The sequence below is a fragment of the Anneissia japonica genome, unplaced genomic scaffold, assembly GCF_011630105.1.
Source record: "Anneissia japonica isolate Jap-2015-1 unplaced genomic scaffold, ASM1163010v1 scaffold30731_len26279_cov137, whole genome shotgun sequence".
Classification (NCBI taxonomy): Eukaryota; Metazoa; Echinodermata; class Crinoidea; order Comatulida; family Comatulidae; genus Anneissia; species Anneissia japonica.
In genome coordinates, this window is record NW_022749945.1 from 18,594 (window position 1) to 27,581 (window position 8,988).

General features: G+C 33.8%; 1 long non-coding RNA gene across 1 annotated transcript; it reads right to left on the reverse strand.

The window, feature by feature from the left end:
- Positions 1–7,226: 7,226 nt before the first annotated feature.
- LOC117121237 lies at positions 7,227–8,491 on the reverse strand. The gene is made up of 3 exons (XR_004447507.1): positions 8,306–8,491; positions 7,834–7,938; positions 7,227–7,302 (listed from the first exon to the last, which is right to left on the reverse strand). It is a non-coding gene; the product is annotated as an uncharacterized LOC117121237 (long non-coding RNA).
- Positions 8,492–8,988: the final 497 nt, after the last annotated feature.

Sequence of the window (8,988 nt, forward strand, 5' to 3'; positions counted from 1 at the left end):
TGAAAATTAATGACACAAATGACTTAGAATTACTATATTTTTATTACGGCTTTACTAAAAAATATATCATTAGTGGAGTAGAAATGTAACGTATGGAAGATGTGACGAAAGAAGCAAAGTTGGTGGATGAAAAATTAGATCGTTTTCATAATGAGTGATGTGCAATGATAGTTTTTGGAGGGGAAACATTATGATGCGCGTTGTGTGAACAGTGTTCGTTGAATGACTGGTAGTAAAAACATATCAATTGTTTTCCTGGAAAACCCCAATTATTATTTCTTTAATAAAATACTATTTAATAAACATTCAATGAAATGTGTCAATGGTAGAACAGATAATTATGTCAAATTATTGTATATGGAGTTTTTTCATCATGAGAAATTATTCGTAGAGATATCAATAACCAGCTGTTGTTATGAGGACCCTGTTTGTACATTGCGCGATCTCCGGCGTAATTTGAATCATTTTTAATTATCACGTTGTACGATGTCGTATCACTCGCTGATGAAGAATGTTTTTATCTCAATTTTATCCTTTTAAATATATAACATAATCTTAGCCTATATATGTTGTTATATATAATGTTTTATTATTGTTATGTATATACTCATTTGGCATGTGATAATAAACATGGTAGATAATATTCTCATGGTTCTGTAATTACAATAAAGTGATCCATAAATCAAATTAATCACTCTACAAGTAAACACTGTTCGGCAGTTGTGGGTGTGAGACGCACTGAATGAAAAAATGAATGAAACAATAAAACAATACAAGGCGTTCTATACAATTCCGCATTTTGAGATTTTGAATGGAAGTGGTGAAAGGGCGTTGTTAGTTTTGAACATAATGCATTTTCACACATTTTAAATACAAATACTTTTACAAAAAACGACGCATTTTCTTCAAACTGCATAAAACCCGTTGAAGTTGCTCATCATTTACCATTCTTGAATCGACTTTTATTGCGATCGGTTGAGTTTTCAAACATCATGGTTAAGTTCAAAGTTGGATCGGCGGTTCACGCCATCGACCCCGTTTGCGGTAGCTGGCTGCGGGGTACATGCCGGAATGTAGATGTTACAGACGGGGTTAAAGTTTCATGGACCGGCTATAACTCATCAAGTTACGTACACATCGATGATGTTCGCCTTCCAATTCTGAAAAGAATATGTAAAATTCAAGAAGACGACTTCCCTCGCCTGGGGCATCCCCGATTTTTACAGAGAGGGGATCTTGTACAACGTATGTTGGCAACCGGAAAACGGGGATCTGAAGTGGCAGTAGCTGTTAATGATCCGTTTTTATCGGAGGTAAGAAGAAATGACGATTATTTTTATTATCAGCATAAGTATTATTATTGTTGTTATGAAGACAATAAAATAAATAAATCGAAATGCCGAGACAATTCTAAACACAATAGTTCTTTTCAGAACTATCTACGAGGAATACCACGCGGCATTTAATATATTTTACTTCGCTATAAACAATATATTTATTGTTTATATGCAATTGTTTTTGAAAAGACATTTCATATCTTATACGAATGAAATACGCTTTATTGTTTTTTTGTTTTTTTTATTATTGTAAACCTATCTTAAATCTGTTCTAGTAGGGAATAGGAATAAAGTTACAGTAGTTTCCGTTCAGTTATGGGTTTGCCTTATTAATATGCATTTGCCTTATTAATATGCATTTGTTTTTGACAAGACTTTTTTTATATCTTATACGAATGAAATACACTTAGTGTAAACCTATCTTAATTTTAGCTGTATAAAAAGAAGAAAAGGACGATATTATATCACAATTCCATTTTGATTATCTATTGTTGTTTTAGGTGAAAACTGACACAGGGGAGCTAATTAAGTACGAATTTTTAGCAGAAGCAAATGTTCATGATGCCGCCTCGGATAATGCAAGTGGTGATGATGATGATGACGACGATGATGACGGCGATGATGTTGCAGAAACAAATGTGCCATCTACGTCCCACGCACCTTCGAAGAAACGCCGAAAGACACTGGAAATCGAAAAGAAGGTAAGCTTTTAAGTCTAGTGTTATTTAGTATCGTTTGTATTTTTGTATCTATCTATCTATCTATATCTATCTATCTATCTATCTATCTATCTATCTATCTATCTATCTATCTATCTATCTATCTATCTATCTATCTATCTATCTATCTATCTATCTATCTATCTATCTATCTATCTATATCTATCTATATCTATCTATATCTATCTATATCTATCTATCTATCATTTATACCGCGCTATTTTCAGCGGATTTATAGCGTCAGTCATTCTAAAAATTGAAAAGAATGCAGAATAAAATATCGATGTGGGGGTTGGGGGGTTGGGAATAGGCTATTATTACCAGACGTTCAACCCACTGGGACTGTTGATAAAGGTCGGCACATAAGGCCAAGTAAAAAATAAAAGTAGTTTCTCGTCCTAATATTTTTATAAAAGGAGGATGAGGGCACTTTTTTTTTTTATTACTTGAAAATGGCAAATCTAATAATATGGTCAATGAAAAACAGCCATTTTACTGCAAAAAAAAAAAGGAGCATTATACATGATTCATACCATGTATACCCAACCTCAATTAGTGAGGAATTTTACTATTGCAATAATTTTTATTAATTTCAGGCTGCTGAAGTGCTTGCCCTTTCTGGGCCTGTTGACGATGGCGACTTGAATGATGATGATGATGACGACTTCACAAATCGCTTCATTCTATATCCGTCAATGAATTTGGAGGAGGCCGATGCTACTATTGAAGAACTTACGAACAACTACGAAAAAGAAATCAACTTTTCTTCGGCGAATTGGAGTGAGACACCGGAAATGGAGGAGCGACAAAATAAGTGTGATCAAAGGGTGGGACGTCTCGAAGACGAAGTAAAGATAATGAAGGAAGATATAAAGAAGCTCAACACAATTATCCAACGCCAAAGCATAGAAATAGCATCGCTGCATCGTCAACTGCGCGAAGTTCCACATCAAGCAGCTCCCCGTCCAGCAGCTCCACATCCTGCAGCTCACCATCCGGCAGTTCAACATCAAGTCGCTCCCCATCCCGCAGACCCGCATCCAGCAGCTCCTCTGCAAGCAGCCCCTATGGCAGAAGCACCAGCAGCGCCAGCAGCCTATCAGCCAGTTACTGAAGAACTTAGGCGACGTCTGTTAAGTTATATGGATGACAGACTAAAAGTTTCTAGATTCTTAGTGGAACATTTCTTCACACACGAGGAAAGACTGCAGTGCAATACATCTGGCCGTAATGGTGCCGCGAAGTTAGATCCCATTAGGATGGATATAATTAAAACAGAAACATTTAAAATATCGCCAGCCCCAGTAGGAGAAATAGAGAAGAAATGGAAGGAATGTATGCGTTCCATTGACTCTGCCCGTCGGCAGATGAAATTTAAGTTGGCGAGAGTAGGCCAGTAGATCTTGTTGCTGTAAATAAATGTACTGTACTTATGTCATGTATGAAATTTAAATTGCCATTAATGTATAAATTTTATAAGTTTTATTGTTATCGCTTGCTCCAGTAGGAGAAATAGAGAAGAGATGGAAATGTATGTGTTCTATTTACTCGGCCCGTCAAAAGATGGAATTTAGGTTGGCGAGAGTAGGCCAGTAGATCTTGTAAATAAATCCAGTTATGTAATGTTTGAAATTTAAATTGCTTTTTTTCATTAAAGCACTTAAATGTATAAGTTTGTTTCATTGTCATAATTTGTGGAGTACAGCGAATGATAATATAAAAATATATAACATTGAATCCCAAAACGACTGCATGCATTTCAATACTTAGAGTATGTATTTACTATCTCATCATCATCATCATCATCATCTTTAAACTATAGTCAATAATCCAATATAAACATCACTCGTCTACAACATTCTTTTTGGTTTCATCATTTATTTTATAAAAGGTGTTGGTTTCCCAGTTGGGTATCTGGTACTTACAGGAAGGGCCACGAGAAGGCCACCTCAATCCTCCCCATACGCCTAACAACATGGAACTAAAATTATATAAAACTCAACTGTAAGCCAACGATCAAAAATAGAACTTTAAGAAGCTAAATTAAATACAACTAAATTTAGTTAAATACCATTCATAATAAGTAAACATAGTATACGTTTTACAATAGGCCTAACAATACGATTCAACTATAATTAAATACAACGTAGTCAAATATAATCATAAGCAAGCATACGTTTTACAATAGGCCTAACAATACGAAACTATAATTAAATAAAACTTAGTCAAATACTAACTCATAAGTAAATATACTTTCTGCAATAGGCCTAACAATACAAAAACTATAATTGAATGCAACTTAACTTAGTTGAAGTCTACTCATAAGTACATACGTTTTACAATAGGCCTAACAATACGAAACTATAATTAAATAAAACTTACCTTAATCATGGAGGTATACCTTAATCAAATACTAACTCATAAGTAAACATACATTTTACAATAGGCCTAACAATACGAAACTATAATTAAATAAAACTTACCTTAATCAAATACTAACTCATAAGTAAACATACGTTTTACAATAGGCCTAACAATACGAAAGTATAATTAAATAAATCTTACCTTAATCAAATACTAACTCATAAGTAAACATATGTTTTACAATAGGCCTACTGTAACAATACAAAACTATAATTAAATAAAACTTACCTTAGTCAAATACTAACTCATAAGTAAACATACGTTTTACAATAGGCCTACTGTAACAATACAAAACTATAATTAAATAAAACTTACCTTAGTCAAATACTAACTCATAAGTAAACATACGTTTTACAATAGGCCTAACAATACGAAACTAAGTAAGTATAAATGTAGGCCTAACAATAAGAAACTAAAATTTAATCCACTTTTTTACCATAAATACCTCACAGTTGTCAGTTCACCTTTGTAGACCAAAACTGTTTAATCGCGGCAACCAGTTCAGCTTTGGTCAGTGGCGTCCTCTTCCTGTATTTTACAATAAAGAACAAAAACAGACTCATGTATATGTTATGTATATTTTAACTGTATTATATTCACGTTGGTTGGAATTTGAAGTTGTGTTTGAGTTCAACACACATCATAACACGTTCAACACATTAGAATGCATTCAACACACATTAAAAGCATCAGAATACATAGAGGTAGTTGAAATACTTTAACAATACTTACTTCAATATCCCGTCGCACGTCCCTTGAGCCTGATGACAGCTGGTAGCACGACTCTAAGGTGAGATATGTATCGCCTACACAGTTGTCGGTTCACCTTTGTAGACCAGAACTGTTTAATTCCTGCGACTAGTTCAGCTTTACGCAACGGCTTCACTTCCTGTATAACGAGTTCAACATACATTAGAATGAGTTCAACACACATTAGAACGCGTTCAACACACATTACAACGAGTTCAACATACATTACAACGAGTTCAACATACATCAGAACGCGTTCAACAAAAGATTTTTGAACGTACAGTAGTTGAGACACTTTGCGGTACTTACATTTCTCAAATAATCTTTCAGTTGATGCCACATATTCTCAATCGGGTTGCAGTCTGGAGACTCTGCTGGGGACTTCCACCAATAAATATTTTCACGGTCGAAGTATTCGCGTGCGTATCTTGAAGTATGCTTTGGGTCATTGTCTTGCATAAAACGGTATCTGCCATCAGGGAACTTCGTTCTTAAATATGGTCGGAGCACATCGTTGAGAATTGTGTCTACATAAAATTCCTTTCTCATGATTCCTTCGAAAATGACAATTGGCGTCGCCCCTTCCGTTGACACACCGGCCCACACATGTAGTTTCAAAGGGTGCTTTGCTTTAGGTTTCAGTTTGGGTGGCGAATTTCGTTTTCTAAATGTGATTCTGGCATGGCTATCCATCTCAATTGTGCATTCGTCTGTAAAAATTACTTGCTTAAACTGTTCCCCATTCCTAATACATTTCAGAGCAAAATCATATCTGTCGATTCTGTTTTTCATTTTGATGAGTTGGCAGTATTTGGCTCCTTCGCAAACCCATCCGAGTCTGCGCCTTGTTCTTCTGATTGATCTTAAAATAAAAACAAGTTAAATAACATAACAGCAGTACTCATAATTTTAAATATGTATAAATATAAATACTTGGTAATCTAAAAATTCAAATACAAGAATATATACTGAATAGGCCTATAACATATATATATACAATATATATATATATATTTTTTTTTTCTTTTTACTCATGCTTCCTACTGTACCTTATTGAAAAGTTACATCCAGTTCGTTCTTCTAAGATTTCTCTTAACCGCCACGCTTTTAATTCATCATTTCTTTCCATTTCCTCGTTTATGATCGCATAGTGTTCTTCGTTGAACCCGCATGGACGTCCAGAGCGATGCTTGTCGGCGATTGTTTGAGATATATTAAACCGTTGTAATATACGTCGAATTGTGCTATCGTGTACCTGAATGCTATCATCGGCCAGCGCTTCTTTAATCTTCATAGCTGTGTAACCGCGATCGCTTAAACGGATAATTCTTGCTCGAATAGTAAATGGAGTTTTCATCATGAACGATTATTTCTCAAAGTGTGGTTTGAACATGAGAAATGATTTAGGCCTACCAAACAATTTGGTAGTTATTTAGTCGCAACCATTGTGAATGGGGTAATGTTTGACCATAAATTAAAACTCAACAATGACATGGAATTAAATGAGGTACCCTGCCATAGGTGATTATATGTTAATGATATATTTGTTTATTCCGTGGTCTACGTAGTTTATTGAGAAAACCATTTCGTCAGCTCTTGCTTTCTTGTTACCTTCCAAAAAATTAAAATAATAAGCAATTGATGATTAATAAAAAAAGACAAGGAACATTTTTAGTAAACACATTTAAACAGTGCTTTAAAGGATACCTTTTCCCCCTTAATCAATTTTTGTTAACTTAACAAAATAAAAAGCTTCAGTTCAGAAATTTAGCACACCTTATTTTGACAGGTCAGCAATGTGGTTTTTTTCTTATTTATTTATTTATTATTATTTATTTGTTCAAAACTCAACAGTGTATCAAACACCAATAACAGAGTCGCCATAAAAATATACATAGAAAAATATGATTTTAAAAATACATAAAAAAGTATAAAAAAATTTAAATATTTCTCTTAAAACATAACTATGTACTCACTTTTTGCTTTTTGTTTGTCATGATTCTCTTCTGGTGAGCTGGATGGTTTTCGCTTTTTTGCACCAGGTGCAGCAGCCGGGGTAACAACAGCATCTACTATATTAAATAAAATGTGTTGTAAGTGAACTGAATTTGAAAAGTTTGTAAATATAAGGAAGAAAATTATACACATTTTTTAGCGATAGGAGTCTGCTACTTCTAGCATCGGACTTTGTATTGGTGAATAGTCATGATTACAATACCACATTGGTAGTGCTTGTTCCGAGAGTACATTGAATGTTTTTTAATATAGTATTATGGGTGCTGCGTTTTCCTGGTTTTTTAATAGCTATATTTATTCAACAGAAAAAAAAAACATACATAAAATGTTTACTGGCAGCACAGAGATGAATTGCGAAATGAAGTTGTTATATAGACACTCAGAAATACAAAATTTATTTAAAATATCAAGAAGTTAAAAATTACTGACAAAGATAAATATAAAAAATTGTTACAATTACTTATTTATATACAAATCACAAATAGGGAGATAAATTTCCTGGTTGAGGACTACATTTTTTTTCTTTTATTGCCGCCAAAAACATTAACAATTCAAACCTAAATACTTAGTAACAGTACAGTACTCACTTTTTGAACCCGTTTTTGACTTCTTCATGTCCTTACTGGTTTTCGGGGTGAGCGATTTTATCTCTTTAGAGATAGCTGGTGCAACCGGTAGACTGTCATCAACATCTATTGTACAAAAGTTAATAAAGATGTAATATGATTATACTGTAATAAGCCTAAAAATTTTGTAATTAAAGAATTGTTCTTGTAAAGCAGCCAAAGAATTGTTCTTGTAAAGCGATCACTGAATAATCTCTTGTTACAAAACAGACAAACTTCATGACGGCAAATTGTTAACGATAGGGGCCAGATATTTTCAGCAAAGGATTTTGTTATCTTAAACAATACTTATGAATATTGGTTATGCTTGTCCAGACAGTACATTAATTAATGTCAATACTACTTTTTGTTTCATTACTGTGTGTTTCAAATTCTAATGGTATAGTTGAGAATTTTCATTAAAGAAATTTTGCAAGTGAAGATGTGAACGTACCTCCAACCAAATCCGCAGCAACATCATCATTGTCATCATCATCTTGAAGAAACGCCACTAGGCTTACATCTTCCAGATCCTCCTCTGCTGTTTCGTTTCCTGCACCATCCAAAACACTTGATTCATCAGACACTGTAATGATACGTTAAAATTAAACATTTCATATCATTTTGTATTTTTGTATTAATAAGATTTATCGGATAAATAGGTCTAATGATGCCACATATTTTTCCACTTTTTCAATAAAATTACCAACTAAAAGAATCTGTTTAGGGCAAACAAGAAGAATTTCTTGAAGGATGATGATCTACGAAAAGTATGCCTGGGTGGATAAGCCTAAGTATGACACGTAGTTTAGTTAGTAAAGTATACATCCAATATGAGGAGGTTCTAAAATAAATTAAATTAAATAAAAAAATAAATAAAAAAATAAAAAACAAAATAAAAATAAGTAGACAGGCTAGGCAGGCTCTAGGCTAGGCCAAATTCGTGATTTTTAATAATAAAAAGTATAGTAGGCCTATGTACACAACAAGAAATAGGGCCTACCTAGGCTAGCTAGCTATTTAACATTACAAACAAATGCTAGGCCTACCTGATGGTTCATTCTCGTCCTGGAACGTTGAGGCGTCCATTCCATCCAGAATGTGGATAGGTCTGCTTACCGGGCGTTCCCCAAAAAT